The 20,125-nt window shown below is 38.9% G+C and overlaps 2 pseudogenes; one reads left to right on the forward strand and one right to left on the reverse strand.

The window, feature by feature from the left end:
- The window catches only part of LOC140518164 (uncharacterized), a 108,115-nt pseudogene extending 95,491 nt beyond the window's left edge, over positions 1–12,624 (forward strand).
- Positions 12,625–15,693: 3,069 nt separating this feature from the next.
- LOC140526558 (guanylate kinase pseudogene) lies at positions 15,694–16,358 on the reverse strand (annotated as a pseudogene).
- Between the last annotated feature and the right edge of the window lie 3,767 nt (positions 16,359–20,125).

The raw sequence follows: 20,125 nt of genomic DNA on the forward strand, positions 1-20,125 counted from the left end.
AACTCACTAGAAAATCTGACTTTCAAATATGACTCAACAAAAACATAAACAGGTAAATAGGAAAGAGAATTCATAAGGTATTCAATAAGGATAAAGTGTTTACATTCTACCATGGGAAGATATTTGTAACTCTTAAAAAATTTCTCATTATTAGGGCAGGTAGGCAGAGAATGCATAGATAGAGGTCATGTGTATGTGCTGAGTATGATGACATGACATCTAAAATAAATAAAATTAAGGGTGACAAAGAGAAATGAACTGGAGAGATAGAATATAGTAAATTATCTCATATTAAAGAAATGTAAAAGAACTTTTTACAGTGGAGGGGAATATGGAAATGTATGAACCTTACTCTCATTGGAGTTGGCTCAAAGAGGGAGTAACATACACACTCAGTTGGATATAGAAATCTATCTTACCCTTCAGGAAAATAGGAGAGGGAGTGGATAAAAGAAGAAGAGAGGTGGTTGGAAGAGAGGGTGAATTGAAGGAGGTAAGAGTAGAAGCAAAATGCTTCTGAGGATAGACAGGTGAAAGGAGAGAGCAAGTAGAATAAAAGGGGTGAACAGGATAGAAATAAATACAGTTAGTAATCATAACTATGAAAACATTTTATGGCAAACTTCTCTGATACAGTCCTCATTTCTCAAATACATAGAGAATGGAGTCAAATAAGAGCCAACAGCAGTTTTCAGACAAAATAATTAAAGCTACCTATAGTTATATAAAAATGCTCTAAATACTATTGATTTGAGAAATGCAATTTAAAACAACTCTGAGGTACTACTCAATACCTATCAGACTGGCTGATGTGATAGAAAAGAAAAAATGGCAAATATTGGAGAGAAATGAAAAAATTCAATTGAAAATTGAAATGCAGTATTGGTAGATTTGTGAACTGATTCAACCACCCTGGTGAGCAATATTCAGTCTAACTTACAGTAAAATAGGATTCATCCCTACACCACTCCATTTTCATTTGTTTGATTTGTTTGATCATTCATAAATACAATAAGCTTAAAACTCTAGTAGATTCTGGGGTTTAAAAAAGAAAATGAAAAAATAGCCCCTGAGCTCAAGAAATTCGCATTCTACTTGGAGATTACAAAATTCATACCAGTAAAATAAATACAAGATAACTCAAGGGAGAACAGAGCACTTGGGGAATCAGAAAAGGTTTCCCCTGGAAGATGGCACCTGACTTGAAACTTGAAGAAGTTATGGAGTTCTAAACTACTGCTTAGTGAAGAATGAAAGAATTCTAAACATCTGAGATGTCCTGGGGAAAGATGCTGAAGTGAGAGATGGAAAGTTGTGTTCAAAGAAGAAAAAGCATGCTACTTCAACCATAACATTAAGTATAGTTGAGTAATATAAAATAAGAAGGTAAAAGCAGAACTATCAAGGATTTTAAATGTCCAGATGAGGAATTTGGATGTTGTCTTAGAGGAAACAGAGCCACTGAAAATTTTAGAACTGGGGAGTAACAGGGTTGGTCCTGTACTTTTATAATACTTTTTAGACAGCTATATGAAAATGGATTTTATAGCCCGGAGACTCAATGTAAGGTTACTATTTAGATGCTATTTCAATCCTCTCAGTAAGGTGAGAAGGGTCTAAGCAAAGATGGCATCCATGTGAGTGGAGAGGAGAGAAGAAATGTAAGATAGATTCCTATACCCCATTACCTGCATTTCTCATCTCCCAGTTACATGCAAAAACAATTCTCAACATTCATACCGAAAATTTTGAGTTTCAAGTTCTCTCTCTTCCTCCCTCCTTACTCATCCCTGCTAAGAAGGCCAGCAATTCAATATAGGCTATATATTTGAAGTTTTGCTAAACACTTCCATAACAGACATGTTGTGAAAAACTACCTATATTTCCCTCCATCCTATCCCACCCCACTTATTCTATTCTCTCTTTTGACCTTCTCCCTTCCCAAGAGTGTTTACTTCTAATTACCCTCCTCCTCTCATTTACCCTCCCTTCTATCATCCTTGCCCACACCCCATTTATTCCTTTCTCCTTTGCTTTCCTGTAGTGTTAGGTAAATTTTCATACCAAATTGACTGTACGTGTTATTCCCTCTTTAAGTCTAATGTGATGAGAGTAAGCTTCACTTTTTCCCTCTCACCTTCCCCTTTCCCCCTCCATTGAAAAAGCTTTTTCTTGCCTTTTTCATGAGAGATAACTTGCCCCGTTCCATTTATCCCTTTCTCCTCCCAATATATTACTCCCTCATCACTTAATTTTATTTATTTAGATATCATCCCTTCCTATTCAACTCATCCTGTGCCCCTGTGTGTGTGTGTGTGTGTGTGTGTGTGTGTGTGTGTATGCATATAATTCCTCCAACTACCCAAATACTGAGAAAAGTTTTAAGAGTCACAAGTGTTATCTTTCCATGTAGGAATGTAAACAGTTCAGCTTTAGTAAGTCCCCTATGATTTCTCTTTCCTGTTTACCTTTTCATGCTTCTCTTGATTCTCATGTTTGAAAGTCAGATTTTCTGTTCATCTCTGGTCTTTTCATCAAGAATACTTGAAAGTCCTCTATTTCATTGAATGACCATTTTTTTCCTTTGAAGTATTATATTCAATTTTGCTGGGTAAGTGATTCTTGTTTTTAGTCCTAGTTCCTTTGACTTCTGGAATATCATATTCCAAGCCCTCTGATCCCTTAATGTAGAAGCTGCCAGATTCTGTGTTATCCTTATTGCAGTTTCACAATACTTTAATTCTTTCTTTCGGGTTGCTTGCAATATTTTCTCCTTAACCTGGGAACTATTAAATTTGGCTACAAAATTCCTAGAAGTTTTTTTTTTTTTTTCAGATCTCTTTCAGGAGGTGATCCGTGAATTCTTTCAATATTTATTTTACCCTCTGGCTCCAGAATATCAGGGCAGTTTTCCTTGATAATTTCATGAAAGATGATGTCTAGGCTTTTTTTCTGATCATAGCTTTTAAGTAGTCCCATAATTTTTAAGTTATCTCTCCTGGATATATTTTCCAGGTCAGTTGTTTTTCCAATGTGATATTTCACATTATCTTCCATTTTTTTCATTCTTTTGGTTTTGTTTTGTAATTTCCTAGTTTCTCATAAAGTCATTAGCTTCCATCTGTTTAATTCTAATTTTTAAAGAACTATTTTCTTCAGTGAGCTTTTGAACCTCCTTTTCCATTTGACTAATTTCTGTTTTTTAAAGAATTTTTCTCCTCATTGGTTTTTTGGACCTCTTTCTTCATTTGGGTTAGTCATTTTAGGAAGACTTAAATTGTTCCTCCTCATCTGAAAGGATGGAAGAAAATACTTACTCACCAAGAAAGTAATCCTCTATTGTCTTATTCTTTTTTCCTTTTTTGGACATTTTCCCAGCCAGTTACCTGACTTTTGAGTTCTTTGTCAAGGGGAGAGTATACTCTGGGGACCTGCAATTTCTCAGTTCCTCCAACATTGCACAATCAAGGGAGAGGAGTTTATTTCTCTCCTGGCCTGCAGGATCCCCTCTCCAGAACCTCCACCAACTCTACCATGCCAGCCAGCAATTCTCCTCACCCCAGCACCCCCACTCAAGGCTGAAATTCAGATCAGCTGCTCAATTTTCTTCAGGGGCTTTAGGCCAGGGCTTCAACAATGGAAGCTGCCTCTGCCTGGGGCCAGGGCTAGAACTCTGTGCCGCATTCCCTTCTCACCCAAGTGAAAGAGTATTCTCACTGACCTTTGAAGTTGTCTTTGGCATTTGTGATTTGAGGAATCTGGGACCCACAGCTTCTGCCAGTGACACAGTACCTTGAAGCCCACTCCAGTCCTGTTCTTGCTGCTGTGCTCTACTCTGTGCCTATGCTGGGTTGCTCTCTGCTCCACACCTATGCTGGGCTGTGCTCCACTCCACCCCATGCTGGGCTCTAAACTATTTCTTTATATAGATCCTAAATTTGCCTCTCTATAACTTCCCCCTCATTGCTCCTAGAACTTTCATCTGGGCTCAAATAAAGCAAGTGAAATCCCTCTTCCATATGGCAGCCTTTCAAATACTTGAGGAAAACTATGATGTCTCCTCTATCCCTAAAAACCAGTTATTATGATTTGAATTTCCTTACAATCCAGAAGAAAGAGAGCTGGAGTTAAATTTAGGACACCTGTGTGAGAATAGAATGCTAGAGATGTAAAAAATCTTAGAGATTATCTAAACCAATTCTGTCAATTTAATTATGAGGAAAGTGAGGATCCTAGACTGTAAAAAAGAGTTAAGGGCACAGCTCTAGTCAAAACCAGGTTCCCATAATTTTATTCCAAAACTCTTACAATCTCCATCCATAATCCCAGGTATGTGCCATGATCACTTGTTTTCATGAACATGTGGTAGAATCCTTTCAAGGTTCTCACTCTTCAAATAAAAATTCAGTGATGTCTACCATAGTGCAAAATTAGTAAATAATAATCACCAGCCTCTCCTTACTTACAATTTTCACCAGAGAACAGACATATGTGTGTGTGTGTGTGTGTGTGTGTGTGTGTGTGTGTATGTATATATGCCTCTGGTCGTTCACATCACTTTATAGTCACCTAAGTGCAAAATGACCTTCAAGAGCATTCTGGTGCTTGTGGGGAAAATGGCCAGCTCAGGAATTGGAGTTTTAAAGCTAACCCTAATGAACTAAAAGTATCCTCAATACTTGCCCTTGTAGCATATCATTTTGCTACTCTTCCAAAGTAAATCTTCTTTAGTTAACTGCTGAAAGACCTACAAAGGTCTCATTTTATCCTAATATGAAACACAAACTACTATCAGGCTAACCTGAGTCATGTCCAGCACAGAACATGAAGCAAAGGAAATGCACAGGCAAAGGCATATCTCTGAATTTAGAATTAGAAGAATTGAGTCTAAAGACACTTAGCTTCTCTTGCATCATAGTGTCCACATATATAAAGTGGATATAACAATAGCTATGTTAGAAGTTTCATAAATATTTTCATAAATCAAAGATTTTCAGAGTTGGAATGAACCTCGGAGGAAAGTTAGTCCAGTCCATACCTCAATATGCAATACCTTCTCACTTGAGGCCCTCCAGTAAGAGAGAACCTACTGCCCCAAGAGGCAAATCATAGGTACCTGTGATAATTATAACTTGTCCTAAATTGTATCAGTCCATACTTTTATTTTTGCCATTTTTATCCTTTGTTCTTAGCTCTATCTTCTAAAGTAAATCTTACCCTACTTCTACATGAAAGTCCCCATTAAATATTTTCTTCACCATATTCAATACCTCAAGTCCTTCAACTGTTTCTTTAATGGTATGAACCTGAGCCCTTTTAACTTACTGAAGATTTTCACTATCTGGTTGCCCACCTCTGTGATCTTAACTTTTGAATATCCTTAAAATATTACAGACAAAACTGACTGTAATACCCCAGTTTGCCATTTAAATGCACAAGTGGGCTTCAGCCTACAATTCCTTCAAGTACTTGATGTTCCAGACAAGCTGACCCAATAGCCCTTCCCTGAACTGGTCTTTCTATTTCCTGCCCCTTTGCCTCTATTATTCCTTCTTCTTCCCCTTCTCCTTTTTCTTCTCTTCCTTCTTTCCTCCTTCTTTTCTTCTTTCTCCTCCTCCTGTTTTTTTCTCCTTTTTTTCCTGCTTCTGTTTCTTCTCCTTTTCTTTTTCTACTCCTCCTTTATCTCCTCTATTTTCTTCTCTTTTACCACCTCCTCCTCCTTTTTCCTCTCCAGCTTCTTTTCTTTCATAATAATGATTATCGTCATCACTGTCATGATAACTGATTTTTAAAAGGTACTCTTTGCACTAATGCAGATCAAAAGATTGTCTTTAGGGACTGTTATAGTCATATTCAGATAAATTAGCCAAATCAATTCAATAAACATTGATTAAATGTTTTCTAAGCTCATTTTCAAACAGTAGACATGCTGTCATTGGACTTATACTTGAAACTTTTTCAGGTTCTAGGATATATCAACGTTTATGTTCATGGATATAACCAATAAAAACAGTGCTACCTCTATACTACAATAAGTTGCAAGAGTAGAACTTAGTCAAGAATGTAAGAATAATGACAACAATTACTTGTAGTGTTTTAACTCTCTCACTGACATGAACCAAATTCTTGAGTTTTCTACCAAGATTTAAGGTGTCAAGTGGATTCTGTGTACCTACCCAGATTTATTAGAGTCACTTCATCCCTCACCTTTCTAGCTTCCCAGAACCACCCGCAAACCATCTTCTGTGCTGCAACACTCTAAGTGATTCATATTCTAAAGACCTTGTGAGTGTCTTCTATCCTTTACCAGTAACCACAGATATTAGAAGGCCTTGCTTCATTTCCTACAGAATTTCAGTTGCTTCAGAATTTATCAAAAGTATCTGTTAAACAATCTGGAGAGAAAGGTTATGATGCCATTAGTGAGGAGGAGGATGTTTTGGGGAGTCTAGGGAGCAGTAGAAATGGGGAAGAGCAGTCAGTTAAATGAAAGAAATACATTTACACGGATGGGGAAGGAAGGGCTTGTGACCTTGATGTCTCAATCTAGCATGGGAGGGAATGAGATAATGCTGTGGCCACCAGGGAAGAAAATAGCAAGAGAGACTTGGTTAATCAGTAATTATAGGAGACAGTAAGAGAGATTAGACGATCTACGTATTTCTTTTCCAGACAGAGATCTTTGACACTCAGATTTCATTTCCTTTCACAATTTTAGTTTTGTTTTGTTTTCCTCTAAAGAAAGAATGGCATATGTGTTTAGGGAAGTGAGGTAGGACCAGAACCACAATTAGGAATTGGAAGGCATGTAAGCGAGAGGTGAGAGTAAGTGGCAGTAATAACTGGAGTGATGGCACACACCAAGAGTGCAGCTGCAATGGGAGATAAAGTGGCTGGTATGCCATTGTTTTACTTATACCCCAGCAGGGATTAGGGTGGGGCCAGGCAAGGTACCAAAATTACATCCCAAGGCACAAACAACCTGGCACAAGGAGGAAGCCATAGGGGGAAAGAAACAAAAACAAACAAACAAAAAAACCCTCAATGCAGATGCCAGCACGCTTATAACTCCAGTGACCTTGTTCTACTAATAGCTCTGGGAAAAAGTTGGATTAGCAAAATGCAATTTTAAAGGCAATGAAATAGGAAGAAGTCTTGTCAGAGTACTAGCTATGTCACTGACTTGCCGTGTGATCTTGGACAAGTACTTCCCTCTTCCCCTGTTCTCCACTGGCCAGGCCTCACTTTCCATATTTTAAGATAAGAAAAAACTGGATGACCTTGAAGGTCCCTTCTGACCCTACTACTCTTTGTTCTTAGGTTCCCTTCAGCTCTGTACATTTTTACTCTAAGATCATATGATATGTGCAACGATGATGGCAATCTCTACTGATGAAAGTGGAGCACCATCTTTTTTTGTCTAGTTGTGTCAATAAAATCAACCATGCCATCAGTTACCAGACTTTCTACATAGCCACCATTCCTATTTTTGAAAGACGTAGAAGACTTCAGCTAGAGTGCAGTGGGCAAGAAGAAAACTTTCCTGAGAAACCCTACTATTCTCCACTGTTTTCGTTGGACTTCTGAAGCTGTGAGCTCTCTGTGCTTTATTAGATTTTATTGCCACTTATCAGCAAGTTGTCCTCTTGTGGGATTGCTTTGCCCCCAATTGTGATTCATCCTTTCAATTAATCTGTAAGTTCCATGGGCAGAGGGACCAAGTCATAGAACATTTTAGAATCTCCTTCTGATCCTAAATTGTACCCTCTTACTGCAAGTACTAAATTAATGCTTGCCTGGGCAACTGATTGACTGAGAAATTGATCAGCTGCCTGACTGCTGACTACTTTATTCTTCTTATGGAAGTGCTCAAAATCAGAAATTATCCTGAAAATTACAAGAATATAGACAGGTAAGCTTGTTGAAACTACAAAAAGGATCATTTCTTCTTGGAAAAAAAGCAAGCCTTTAACTTAAATCTCATTCCTTCAATGCAATGAAGAAATAAAGGGTCAATGGAAACAAGATGAAGAACTAGACATTTTCTCTCATCCTCATGACCTCTCAAACCTGTCCAAAATAGAATGTATGTACTAGAGATAAAACAATCTATATCTCCGTGTCCCAGGACACCCAAAATTAAAAATAACATTAAAAAAAAAAACATGAACTTATGCTCACTGATGATAATCTCACTCAGCACATACACATACTTCCCATGCTTACTAGTATGAAGGCCACACTGGCAGACTCAGGGACCCAACACAAGCTTAAAATAAAAACCTACCCCCACAGTCCAGTCCTTTCTTCCTCTTTCCAATGCCAGGTAGATTCCAGCTTCAGGCGGTGGAAATTTGTTCAGGTAATGACATACAAATAGTACTGACATAGTCCTTGAGGAGCAAAAGCTTACCTGGACACTTCAACCCCACAATGCCAGTTGTGCAAAGATTGGAACTGCTATGAAGGGGGCAGACAACTGTGGGACATAAGCACAGCAATTCTACTGCTGTGAAGACAAAGAACTAAGGACCCAAGAGAGCAAGAGAGGACACCAGGACAATACATTGAGTGTGTGTGATGTGTGTTGGGGGTTGAGGAGGAACTGGGGCACACTGCTCAACACCCTACTAAATCTGAGGAAAAGAGCACAATATCCATTAGGGATAGTTGTAACCAACCAAAAGTTTCCCAACATGGGAAGTGGTTGAGACACTTTGAGATCTAGCTGCCTAGGAAACCAACATCACAGGAGACAAAGTCAAAGAGTGAATGGGGTAAAATTTGGGGGGCGGGGGAGAGAGTGAAGGAGAAAAGACTGAAATTACCAAAGACCTCAGAAAACAGAAAGCTCAATGATTTTGAATATAAGTAGAAAACTCAAAAGGCAAAACAGGAACAACAGAATGAAAAATATCCTTAAGATATAGTCAATTTGTTCAGCAATCTATGAATAAATACTGTAAAACAAAGGAACACAATCCAACACTTGATAAGACAGAAGACCCAGTAGAATTCAAGGAGAATGTAGAACTACAACATACTATACCTGAGCGTTTCAAAAAAGAAATGAAAATTATGAAAGCAGAATATGTGGCCTACAGAGCAAAAATAATGGACAGAATAGAAAAAAAAATATTAAATTTCTAATAGTGAGTCTCCTGAAGAAAAAAAAAAAAGAACTGGAGATTAGAAATGCAAATACTCATAAGGGCAGGAAAATCAAGAAAATCAAATAAAAAAAACAAGAAAGAAAATCAAGGCAAAAAATTAAGTAAAAACACTAACATTAAAAGACAATATGTCTATTATCCAAAAAACAGAAAGATATTGTTCTTAAAAGATACGATGCTTAGAGAAAAATCTAAGAACTAAAATCTCCTAGAAGAGCACAATAGGAAGTTTAAAGCTATAATGTAAGAAATCATAGAAAAAAACTTCTAAGAACTTATGAACATATAAAGAGATATATCATTTGATGATATATCATTTGGTAGACTTAACACATCATCATCAGAAAAGAAGTAAACAAACAAAAGAAGCTACACATTCCAAGATACATAGTAGTTAAACTCAACAGTTGAAATTCAGAAATGCAAGCTTTGCAAGTGATCAGGAGAAAGATCTTCAAATAGAAAGGAAAGGAAATTAGATTGATTCTACAGTCACCAGACAAAGTAGGAGGGAATGGAATGATTTGTCCTAAATATCATTGGGTGAAACGACCTGCAATTTTGAGCAGAATCATACTTGTAAAATGCTGAATATTCAATAATGAAGACGTATTTATAACATTTCTAGAAAGAAAACCAGAATTAAAGAAACTATTTGTTTCTTGAACACTCCAGACAACAGAAATGTAAGAAGATTTTTAAAAATGCAACATCCAAGGACAGTAACAGCACACAGAGAGACCAATAACAAACTTCTTTTTAAATGTACACAGAGGTGAAAGGAAATATTTAGTGGAGGTAACAGTGAAGATGTAGACATGGGACATTATGAACATAACCCAACAATACCCTGCCTACAGGTAAATTAAAGATTTTGTTGTTGTTACTATTGCTTTTGCTTACTTTTTGTGGCATTATATTACAACATGGAAAGTACATGAAAGTGGGGAGGGGGGTAGGGGAATAGAGAGGAATATGTGATGTGCTGGGGTTAAATCAAGAGCTAGCAATGAGGGGAAAGTGATCCCTGGGATCCCAGAAAGAGAAAAACCTACAGAAGAGTAGAAGAAGAGTGAGGAATGAATGAAAAGTTGGGCAGGGGAAAAAAGAAGTCTTTGGTTGGGGGAGAGGGTTTGACTGATGGATGGACCAATTGATGAAGAGAGAAAGTCTGTGAAGGCAGATAGGGACCTTCCTGTGGCTGTAGCCTTGGAGATTTGGTGCTTGAAAAAAATATAAAACAGCATATGGGGAGAAAAACTATATATCAACTGAATTTAAAAAGTATGAATTGTAATCATGCAATCTTAGAAAGCAAAAACAAATGAACAAAAAATATAAAAGCGGAAAACAAAGAAACTGAGCTATGCTGAAAGGAACCACATATAACATATATTCTCACCCTTTCTCCTTGTGTACATTTAAAAAGAAGTTTGTTACTGTTCTCTCTGCTGTCACTCTTGCTGCTATCCTCTGCTGTTGCATTTTTTAGAAATCTTATATTTCTGTTGTTTAGTGTGTTCAAAAATGTTTTTAATTATGGTATTCTTCCTATAAATATTTTAATATGTCTCTAGAAAGTATTTTAAATATCTCTTTACTGAACATTCATCGTTTTTAAGGATGGTTAAGCTCGGATTTTCAGGTCAGGTCAGACACCCTATGCTGCATCCTGAGCTTCATTGCTATTTAAAACACATCATTCTGTGTGTATGTGTGTGTGTGTGTGTGTGTGTGTGTGTGTGTGTGTGTGTGTGTGTAAAATGTCTCAGCATCCAAATTCATGAAGGAAATCTTATTTGATCTACAAAAAGTTATAGACTATAATGCAGTCATTATAGTAAACTCCAACTTCTTTCTCTCAGGTTTAGAGAAGTCTAACAGTAAAGTAAAGAAAAGGGAAATTATGAAACGGAGTGAAATTCTGGAGAAGTCAGAGTTAAAAGACCTATAGTGTCTTTTAAATGGGACAGCAAAAGAACATATCGATTTCTCAACAGCACATGAAAATCTTACTAAAAACTGACCATGTACTAGGGCATAGTGATATTGCAAACAAGTCAAGACATCCTTTATAGACCATAACACAACAAAAATAGCAGTTGGTTCAGGGACCACAAAAAAAAAGATACTGACCCAAATGACAACTTAACAATGGAATCATAAATATTTCAAAATATGAATCAAAACAAAAAAAATTGCTGTATAAAAATTATAATCATGAGCAATATACCAAAATGTAAGAGGTACATTGGAAAAACAACTGACCTGGAAAATAGAGTCACAAGAAATAATTTTAAAAGGATTGGACTACCCGAGAGCCATGATAAAAACAAACAAAGAAAAACAGAGCCTAAACATCATCTTTCAAGAAATTTTAGGACAACTGCCCTGCCCCCACACCTGTTCCCACGGTCCCAGCCCACAGCCACCCTTGCGCCCCCTTCTCTCAGGTAGGCCCAGAGTAGAGCCAGGGTCCCCCAGCATCAGCTTCCTCTGCAGCTGCATCCCATCAGGCTGTAGCCCCAGTTGCCTAGTGCTCCATCCGTTGTAGCCCTTGAAGTGCCCCCGGCTCACCTCAGGTTTCCGCTGACCACCTTGCTCACTGGTGCCTCAAGCACTGGGGGTACCGAGAACAGCTCAGAGCACTGGTGGGAGTTACTGACGTAATGTCAAAACTAGTCTGTCTTGTGTTAGATTAGAACTTCCATAAAGGCAGGGACAGCCTTCTTCCCAGAGGATCCGGAGCAGACTACAGCACAAGCTGGCGCTCCCCCTGTATTATGTCCTTTGCCCTTGCTCCACCAATCCCATGATTACTTTTCCCCCACGCCTTCCTTGAACCCATGGTCTCTTCTCAGGTGTGGCTACCAAGAAACTACACTGGAAGCCTGTGCTTAGCCACCTTTGGAGAACAGGAGCCCAGGCCCCAGACCAGGAGGGAATCTTGTTGAAGAAAGAGACCTGCAATTCCAGCTACCAATGCCGCTGTGAATACTCAGTGGGAATCTCCTCTACTACCTGGAGCACCGAGGGGATCGAACTCTACTGGGTCTTATCTTGTTAGACAACTGCCGGGTGGAGCTCTGAGACAGTACCACTTAGCCCTATGCCTTCACCATCCTGGCCTCTGCAGAAGGTGGCCACTGGTACAAACTGACAGCAGAGAAAAAGGATGATTTCGGATGGCTGGCTTGGAGCCCTGGGCTGAGCTGGATGGAGCCAGCTGTGGGAGCTCCTGCAGCTTTTACAGGAGCAATATCGAAGAGTGTGCTGAGACACTGGAGTAGAACCCCAGAGCCCATCGCAGGAAGACAGGTTCCTGGGTCTCTCCTGCTCTCCAGCCCCCTCTGGCTTCCAGGAGCTACAGCAGCACTTTAGGGAAGAGATCCAGACACTTGCCAGGTCCAGGGCCACCAGGAGGCAAGTGCACCTCATGGAGTTTGGGTGAGAGAGGAACCAGAATTCTGGGCTTGGGTCAGAAGAACTCTAAGGGACATCTGGGATTGACATTATCTCACAAGAACTAAAATAACATAGATTCACACAACCTGGAAGCACACTTCAATAAAAGTCCCAAAGCTAAGGAAGAAGGAGAAGGAGGAGAAGAAGAAATTATCAAGGAAACCTGCCCTGATATTACAGAATAAGAGGATAAACTAGAAATTTAAAGAATTCACTGATCACCTCCTGAAAGAGATCCCCAAAAAGAAAACCCCCAGGAATATTATAGCTAAATTCCTTGGTCAAGGAGAAAAATTTGCAAGCAACAGAAAAGAAACAATTCAAGTATTGTGGATCCACAGTAAGGATAACATGAGATTTATCATCTTTGACATTAAGGGATCAGAGGACTTGGAATATGATATTCCAGAGGGTAAAGAATCTAGAATTACAACCAAGACTCACCTACCCAGAAAAAGGAGTATAATCCTTCAATCCAAAAAGGGGAAATTCAACAAGACAGGGGAGTTTCAAGAATTCTTGATGAAAAGACCAGACCTGAAAATGTGACTTTCAAATACAAGATTCAAGAGAAGCATAAAACAATAAACAGGAAAGAGAAATAAGTGCATTAATAAGGTTAAACTATTTACGTTGCTACATGGGAAGATAATACTTGTGATGCATAGAAACTTTCTCATTATTAAGGTAGTTAGAAGAGTATGCATAGACAGAGGACACAGGTATGAGTTGAATATGGAGGGATGATATAAAAAATAAAATTAAGAGGTAAGAGAGGAATGTACAGGAAGAAAGAGAAAGGGAGAGGTAGAATAGGGTAAATCATCTTACATAAAAGAGGCTAGAAAAAGCTTTTACAGTAGAGGGAAAGAGAAAATAAGGTACGGGAAAGTGAATGAAACTTACTTTCATCAGAATTGGCCCAAAGAGGGAATAATATACACACCAAATCAGGTGTAGGAATCTATCCTACCCTATTGGAAAGTAGGGGGGGCAGGGAATAAAACAAATGGGGCTGGTGATGGAAGGGATGGTAGATTGGGGGACAAGGTAATCAAAATCAAAACACTTCTGAGGAGGGACAGGGTTAAAGGAGAGAAAGAATGAAATAAATGGAATAGGGAATAGGATAGAGGGAAATACAGTTATCAATAGTAACTGTGAAAAAATTGAAGTAAATTTCTTTGATAAAGGCCTTATTTCTCAAGTATATAGAGAATTGAGAAAAGAGCCATTTCCTTATTGATAAATGATCAAAAGATATGATTAGTTTTCAGATGAAGAAATCAAAATCAAGTACAGCCATATTAAAAAAAATTCTAACTCATTATTCATTATAGAAATACAGACTAAAACAATTCTGAGGTACTACTTCATACCTATTAGACTGACTAATAGGACAGAAAAGATAATTGACTAATTTTGGAGGGAATGTAGAGAAAATGACACATTAATTCCCTATTGATGGAGTTGTAAACTGATTCAACCATTCTCTAGAGCAATTTAGAACTTTACCCAAAGGGCTATGAAGCCATGTATGCCCTTTGACCTAACAGTACACTACTAGGTCTGTATCACAAAAGAGATTTTTAAAAAGGCAAAAAGGATCAATGTGTGCAGAGATATTTATAGTAGCTCTTTTCTGGAAGCAGGGAATTAAAAGTTGAGGGGATGCCCATCAGTTGTAGTGTGTGGTTATGATGGAATACTATTCTACTATAGGATGAGCAAGATACTCTCAGAAAAAAAAAAAACAATAGGAAAGACTTGCATGAAGTGATGCAAACTGAAATGGACTATATACAATGTAACAGCAGCATTGTGGGATGATCAGCTGTGAATGACTTGGTAATTCTCAGCAATACGATGATCCAGGACAACTCTTAGGGACTTGTGATGAAGAATGCTGTCTATTCCCAGAAAATGGTATTCAGATACAGATACAGATTGAAGCATACTTTTTTTTTAACTTTCTTCTTTTTTCTTGAGTTTTTTGTCTGTTTTCTTTCTTCTTTTAAAAATAAAATGTATTTTATTACAAGCTGGGTTCTTGTCTCAGAGACCAGGATGGTGAGGAACCAGGACACAAAGCTTCATGACTGCTTTTAGGGTGACCTCTGGACACGTGGTCATGACCTGGCTGTACTGCTCAACACAGTCTGGGCTGCTCTAGTCTTCTGGGAGTGGAGAAGACTGGGGCAGGGAGGGATGGGCTGGTAATGAATCCTCCCGATGGGTTAACAGGAGTCAGGAAATGAGTCCAAATGTCTGAGGTGTGAGGGCAGATGTGTGGGTATGTGGGGATGTGTGGCCATTGGTCCCCAGAATGCTTTCCCAAATTCCAAATTGTTCATAAACCCACTGCATCTTCCAAGCTGGAGGGTCAAGCTGGCAGTCCAGAGTGATTTACCACTCAGGGGATGTTTTCCAGAACCTGGCAGCCGATGCACTGGTGTGAGCCTTCGCTGCCAAATACAAGGCAGGTCTTCCCCTCAAAGGAGGAACCTGAGTGGACAGATTCCCCAGAGAAGCTATAGTGGAGATCAAAGGACAACAAGATTCTTGTCCTCCAATCCAAATAGCGTTGTGGTACTGACTGGCATCTAAGTGACTACCTTGACATGATCAGGCTTGTGGCATGGGGCATATAGGAATCCAAAGATCTAGGGCTCAAATGGTCTCCAGGCTCTAAGAGTCTCCTTTCTCTATAGGGTCTGTACACCCTCTGCCTGGTCCAAAGGACATTCTAGGGCTAGTTGCCTATGACCAACCTGGCCTAGAGGTTCCCAGCCTTAGCCAAAGGGGGTAATGGAGCCTTGGGCACAGAGTGTCTCTCCCTGGGTGGTGTGGTGGTGCTCTGAGGATGCCCTTGGGCGTCTTGATGGTGAGAGAAGATGTGGGGGTCCAAAATGGGCAGTCACCTACCTTTGCCCTGGCCCAAGATGCCCAAAGTTCCAGTTGATGCACACACAGGCTCCTTTGTGGTTTGGAGTAGGGAGGAGTCAGATGAAAGGGAATGTCTCTCTTGGAATGTAAAGGGGTGGAGGAAGGTAGTTCATGAGTCGATGAACTGCTGGGTCCTGATTTCCTCAGCCAGGACCTTCCTCAGCATCAAATAAGCCTGGTCCAAGTCGTTTTGATAATGATCAGGTCGAACAAATCAGGCTCCTTGCTGCTTTCCATGTGGGCGGTGGCAGCAGCCAGCCTCTTCCATAAGCTCTCCTTTGTCTCAGTCTTCCTGTCTCACAGTCGCTTTTCCAAGATGTCCAGGGATAGCGCCTGGATGGAGATATAGCTGGGATGCATCTCGGTCTTGTTGATGCTCCTGACCCTCTTCAGGTCTATATCCAGCATACAGATCTGGTTCATGGCCTGCACCGCCTGCACAGCGGCTTTGCTTGTCCCGTCCATGTTCCCTGAGAATTCAGCGTGTTGGGTGAATTCTCCAGCGTCGATTTCTCTTTGCATCTCTTCGCTCGTCACAGAGTAATAATCTTTGCCATTTTCTTCTCCAGATCTCGGGCTCCTTGTGGTATGGGAGAAGCTGAGGCCAAAAATGTTGCCATATTCTGGAAGAAGTTTTTTCAACAAGGTGCTTTCCCCACCACCTGACAGTCCACTGAGAACAACTGGCCTTGGTCCTGTCATCCCTGCCGCCGGAGCTCGGATCGTGGAGACGGAGGTCGCAGTTACTTGAGCTGCAGCAACCTGCTTGGGCCAGACTCGCAAGCTCTTGGAGGCGGCCCCCGAGACTGTCTATGTTCTTTCACAACGTGAATATTATGAATATGTTTTGTATAACTGCACATGTATAACTTATATTGAATTGTTACTTTCTCACTGAAATGGGGTGGAGAGGGAAGAAGGGAGGGAATTTGGAACTCAAAGTTCTAAAAATGAGTGTTAAAAACTTTCTACAGGTAACTAGAGAAAAATAAAATACTAAATAAAAGCTAATTTTTTTAAATTAAAAAAATAAAAGAACTGATCCCAAGTGAACTTGATAGATCCATAAGAGTATTCGATCAAACTTGTAAATAATAGTATCCATACTTCAGAAATTATTCTCAAAAATTGAAAAAGAAAGCATCTTACCAGAATTCTTTTATGAGACAAATATAGTTGTAACGCCTAAATCAGGGAAAGATACACACACACAAATTAGGCCAAAATCATTAAAAATTATTAACTCAAAAATTAGAACATAATCCTATCAAACAGGCTACAGTGATTTTTCCAAGAAATTATTATGACCACAATGCAAGGATGGTTCAGCATCAGGAAGAAAAACATAATTAATCATATTAAAAACCAAAGCAACCAAAATTACCTGATCATCTCAACAGATGCAGAAATATACTAGAATCTTTTATAATAAACACAGGAGTGAAGCAAGAGTGTTCACTCTCTCAACTACTGTTTGATGTAATTTTGGAAATAGTAGCAACACTAGCAAGAATGATGAGATATAAATTAAAGGAAAAAAGATAAAGGAGAGATAAAAATATCCTTACTTGATAATCTAATGGTATATATGGAAAAATTCTAGTGAATCAGAAAAGATTACTAACTATGACACTAGCTTCAGCAAAAGGCAACAGTCAGTGTTGGAGATGTGGAATGATAAGCACATTAATATACTCTTGGTTCAACTATAAAATGGTACAATTCTTTTGGAAAGCATTTTGGAATTATGCAAAAAAAAAATGTCACTAAAGTGTTCATAACTTTTCAACCAGAGATTTCATAACTGGTCTTATACCTCAAGTCATTGATAAGAGAGAAAAAAGTCCCCTATACTCCAAAATATGTATAGCAGCACTTTTTGTAATAGCTAAGAATTGGAAACATAGTAAATGCCCATCAATTGGGGAATGGATAAACAAATTGTGGTACATGAATTTAATGGAATATTACTGTGTTATAATAAATGATGAATGTGATAAATACAGATAAGCATGTAAATACCTATATTAACTTATGCAGAATGAAATAAGCAGAGGTAAGAAGGCAATATACACAGTAAGTACAACAATGGACATGGAAATAATAACTGCACACCAAAAAAAAAAATGAAATCAAAGGTAAATGTTAAGATCAAGCAGGATTCAAATGAATTAAAAAGAAAGAACACCTCAACTCACGTCTTCATGAAGAGTGGAGGTCCGCAAGTGTTACACATTGCACATGTTTTCAGATTTATTTTCAATGTATTGAACTGTTTCCCTGATTTTTTTCCTCTATAAATAATACTATATATTTTTTATGTGGGATGACTCTTAAAGTGAGAAGGGGGAGGATAGTTAGGATACAAGAAATAGAAGGTATCAATAAAAATCTTATTTAAAAAAGAGACAATGGGGAGTCAGAAGACCTATGTTGAGACCTCAGGTCTGTCCCCTAAACTGTAATATGAATTTAGTCACTTCCTCAATTTAAGCCTCAGTTTCCCCATGTGTAATTGGGGGGTAGGTGTTATCTATCTCGTATTATGCTTCTGAAGATCTAATGAAAAAATGAATGGGAAAATATATAATCAACTCTTCAACATTATACAAATAGGAACTACTATGGCTATGGTCATTATTACCCTGTTGCTGACACACACTCAAGTACTATCAGACACCCTGAGCCAATCATCAGCTGCAGTTCCATCTGTCAGAAAATGTCATACTTGAAATTACCCCAAAAAATAATAATGGAGGAATAATGGTGTAGATTCTTTTTTCACATTGGTGAATATTTTCCCTGTCAACTCTGATGTGCTTGTAACGTGGGCAGACAGATTATTTATGACCAGAGAAATTAAATATTATTTCATTTCTTCTAATACAATCTGTTGTCTCACAGCTTCTAAATTCTTTCCATTAAGGTTACTGTCTTCTCTGTTCTAGTCAACCATTTGCGCTGGTTTGCATCAGTGCTGCCAAAACACTGAGCATAATAGTGTATCTGTTGGAGGACAGGAGAGGGAGCTGAGATGGAGACAAGATAAGCAGACATTAACAAGTGATACCTTTCCTATCTCTTCTAAATGAGGACATATTGTCCCTTAAAGTCCAACCCTATTTTGATGAGTTGAGATGCAGTTATAAATGGCTGAACACTGGTTAATTTCTAGTGTCAATCTTTGTACTTGGCCTTCAACACTTACAGAATATTAGAACTGTAAAAGACCTTAAAGGTCTGTGTAGTACACCTCATCCAATTCCAAACCCATATTACACAGAAGGGCACTCAGGATCACAGTGGTTACGTGGTTTGCCTAAAGCCACACATCTATTTTATGGCAGTGCTTGGTGTAGAAACCCTGACCTCTTCAATCCCAGTCTCGGCTTTTCCTGCTTTCATGCCAGTATATGACACCTTTTGTTCTTACAAAGTGAAGCAGATAATTTGGCCTTTAATTAATATTTAAAAAATTGAATTGAGTTACAATCCATAGGATTTGGAGCTTGAAAAGGATGTAGCCCAGAAAAAGACCACAAAATTTGGAGTCAAAACGTGAATTCACATCTTGCCCCTGCACTTAGTAGTCATGTAACCTTGAGACGTTTATTTCAGTGAAAAATCAGCTAGTGCTTTTTGAACAACTTCCGTGTGCCAGGTACATGCCAAGCACTGGGATCTTCAAGTTTATCATGTGTTAAATGGACTCAGTTATATGTACTTTGCTTCATAAGGTTGTCATCAGAAAACCAGTTTATTAACTTGAAAGCGCTATAGAAATAGCTCCTATTATTGTCAATTTACAGAAGTGCTATGCTAAAAACAATGCTTGAGGGAGATTATTCTGGCAGCCTGTGTAGAAGGATCACTTTGAGGAGAAGAAACTGAAGGTAAGAGGCCCAGTCAGGAAGCTTTCTCAATGACCTGAAGGTAAGGTGATAAGGAACTAAACTAATACAGTCACAATGGTGATGAAGAGAAAATGATGAAAACTGTGTGGAAGGAAACTTCACAGGATTAGTGAGTGACTATATTATTGGGGAGAGGAATAGGAACCAGCGATGACTACATGGTTTGCAACCAAGGGTGAACTTCATGGCAGAAATGTATGTGTGTTCGTCCTTCGTTGCTGAAGAAGACCATGCCATCAGAGAACATGACTTGCACTTGACTTTGTTTTGAGTGAGGGAGGACTGTGCAGGTCACCAGCCTCACTTCTCCTCCAGAGCCATCTGAATCCAGTGACCAGATATTCATCAGGATGGCTGGAGATGACCCAGGATGAGGCAATTGGGGTTAAGTGACTTGCCCAAGGTCACACAGCTAGTGAGTGTCAAGTGTCTGAGGTGAGATTTGAACTCAGGTCCTCCTGACACCTGCACTGGTGCTCTATCCACTGCACCACCTAGCTGCCCCTTGAGTAGTAATCTAGCTGTTACTTGAAGATATCCCAAGCTTCCTTAAGGTGGAGACCATGTTATCTAAATTTTATATCTCCAGCACCAGCGCTTAACATGCTTCTCTGCACACTTAATAAA

The sequence above is a fragment of the Notamacropus eugenii genome, chromosome 1, assembly GCF_028372415.1.
Source record: "Notamacropus eugenii isolate mMacEug1 chromosome 1, mMacEug1.pri_v2, whole genome shotgun sequence".
NCBI lineage: Eukaryota > Metazoa > Chordata > Mammalia > Diprotodontia > Macropodidae > Notamacropus > Notamacropus eugenii.